Here is a 2,811-nt window from a genome sequence, read left to right as displayed (position 1 = left end):
TGAGGGTCCAAATTGGGGGTGTTGCTTATTTCATTTTTATCAATTTTCAATTTCCATTGTCTAAATTGTTTATTGTTCATGTGTTGTTCCGTATAGTAGCCGCTCGTCTTGAGTCTACTGACCAATTTGATCCCCCATATGGCAATAAAATAACACTTTTATTGGCATTCATTACCGTCTTAACAGACCTTTTAACAGACCGAGTTTTATACATCCGACCCATTAACAGATCATGTTATAAATAAAGATTGATTAATGTCACCAAAATACAGATTTTCGTGTAGCTTTTTCACACTATGATATCAATATGGTTCACAAATATGTCTTCGATGTTTAAAAGATTGTATGTAAGTACATTCAACCGACGTGTCATTTTGTGTACATTTTGAGTGTGATACGCCCTTCGTCTTGTGTGGGAAGTCTTATGCAATAATCATAAATAGTTTTTGAAATACGGCGCGACATGCGAAAACCCCACCTTTTATTTTTACAAAAACTCAATGATTATAACACTATATTTTTTTTTGAATCATCACCATAAAATATGCAGATCTTAATATTATCATAACTATGAAGAGTGGAAAGTTTCAAGCAATAATCATTAATGTTTTTACAGATCCGGTGCGACATCATCAGTGTACCCCCACCTTTATTTTACAAAAAAACTGAATATTAGTCAAAAATAAAATATAAGTCAAAAATATAATTTTGAATCATCACCAATAATTTTCTTAAGATTAATATAAACAGAGACATATACTACAATTGTATTATATGTCTCAGATATAAATAAGAAGTGTGTAAAGTTTTACGGCCGAAAATTAACATTGGAAGGGGAGATAACTCCGCAAAAATTAGTCTTTTTTGGTCAGTTTTTGGTTTATTTTTCTTGAAATTTATGTAAAGTATGATACTTTGATGGGGTTGTAAGTTGATATTTAACTAAATTATGTGATCTTCAGATTTCTGCTCGTGAAATGTAAAAAACCGAAGTGTTATGGGTAGTTTTATTTTTTTGAGCATTTTTCATTAAAGAAATTGCAAATTTGAAGCTTTGTAACCAAATTTGAAAAAAAAAATAATGTGAAAATTTGGTATTGTTTACATCTGTATGTTATATTTTTTCAGCACCTTATTTGTCTAAAGAAACTTTAAACCACAAAAAGAATAATACATGCTTAATTATTTTTTATTAAATTTGAGATTCTTTTCCTTGACATGTTGAAAAATTCAATAAATGGTCAACTAATGAATTACGAAATCTAGATTATAGCTTGACAAAAGATATGAAAACCCCTTCAGAGTTGTTTGTTATACCCTAAAGACCGCCAAAAAAAAAAATCAAGAATCAATACATTCTGATGAATAGAAGCGGTAAAGTTATAATTTCGTATCAATTTTTATTGATATTTCTGCCTTTTTTGCAAGAGTTATCTTCCTTTTCAATGCAAATCTCCGTAGGAATTTTAAAGATCTTTAAATGGTGATTATTTTAGTCTTCCTCAAAAAAGATTTTATGGGACTTTTTCTATATATATTTGGGGTATAATGCTAAAGATTAAAACTTTAAAATCTTCTGTTGCAATTATCAATTGTCAAATTAATGCTAGATTGACTGGACTATTAATGATCATTAATATTATACTGAGTCAAATACTACAAGCATTTTAACGTTGGACATTTTTCAATGTCAGTATCATCTTGAATTCTGGCCAGATTGTCAAGACTCTCAGATTCGGTTAGAATGATTGATACCATATATCATGATTGAATTACGTAATAGTCATGACTTCAAATTTAGTACAAAGATTTTTTAAAAATTTTAAAATCCCTTAATAAAAATAAAAATAAACTTGGGATTCCATCTTTGATATTGTGGATAATATCCAATCCAGAGTGAAATCTCCAACTAACATGATGGAACATACAGACAAGTCACACAACAATAGTCTATGCTTCTCTTTCTGCATCAACTGATATCAGTGAATGAGACAATATTTCATCATCCCACCTCACTGTCTGAACATTACTGTATGTCATTATGTAACCGTTTTCTCATATACATTAACGCACAATATGTATATATGTAATAAGGGAAAGATAAAACAAAAAGAGGATAATGCTGCAGTCCTTAAATTAAGGAACGATGTTATAGGGGACGAAGTTGCCATTGGTTCTTACAGGCGATTCCATTCTTTAATCAGAAAGTGGGTGCATTCCGTGACCTACTATTTCGTTTCCATAAATTGTGAATCGAGCTATTTGTTTGCTATGTCTAAAACTGTATTGTATGGGTGTGATGTGGAAAATATCTTATATGAAAGTAAAAAAAAAAAGAGTCATCAAACACAACTGTTGAAAAATGTATCAACATTTGCTCATATTTCCAAGCTTATCTTCCCTAATAAAACTATCAATGGAAGCTACCATATAATGGACCTAGCAAATCTGCAAAAAACAATGCTCAAACATCCAATTTCATTTTTATGCATATATCCGAGCAAGTTTCTAATGCCCAAAATCATTAAACTGGACATGCATTTACATGTTCAATTACAATTTGTGTTTTAATTATGCGTGACCCATATTCCTTATCCGGAACAGAGAACCGTAAGGGAGTTTTTAAGTTTTGTATATTTGTGAAAAGTAACATTTACGTATATTGACACATATATTGTTCTATTTTATTTGAAATTGAAACAAAATAGTAATTCAGAATAAATTTAATGTAATCCGAACTGTAAAAACGTATCAATACCAAACATTTCGCGAAATTTAACCCCATAAAGTTCTCTGCAGCCAAGGCCTATC

This window comes from Mytilus trossulus, chromosome 2, assembly GCF_036588685.1.
Source record: "Mytilus trossulus isolate FHL-02 chromosome 2, PNRI_Mtr1.1.1.hap1, whole genome shotgun sequence".
NCBI lineage: Eukaryota > Metazoa > Mollusca > Bivalvia > Mytilida > Mytilidae > Mytilus > Mytilus trossulus.
Note: the sequence above shows the minus strand (reverse complement) of the source record.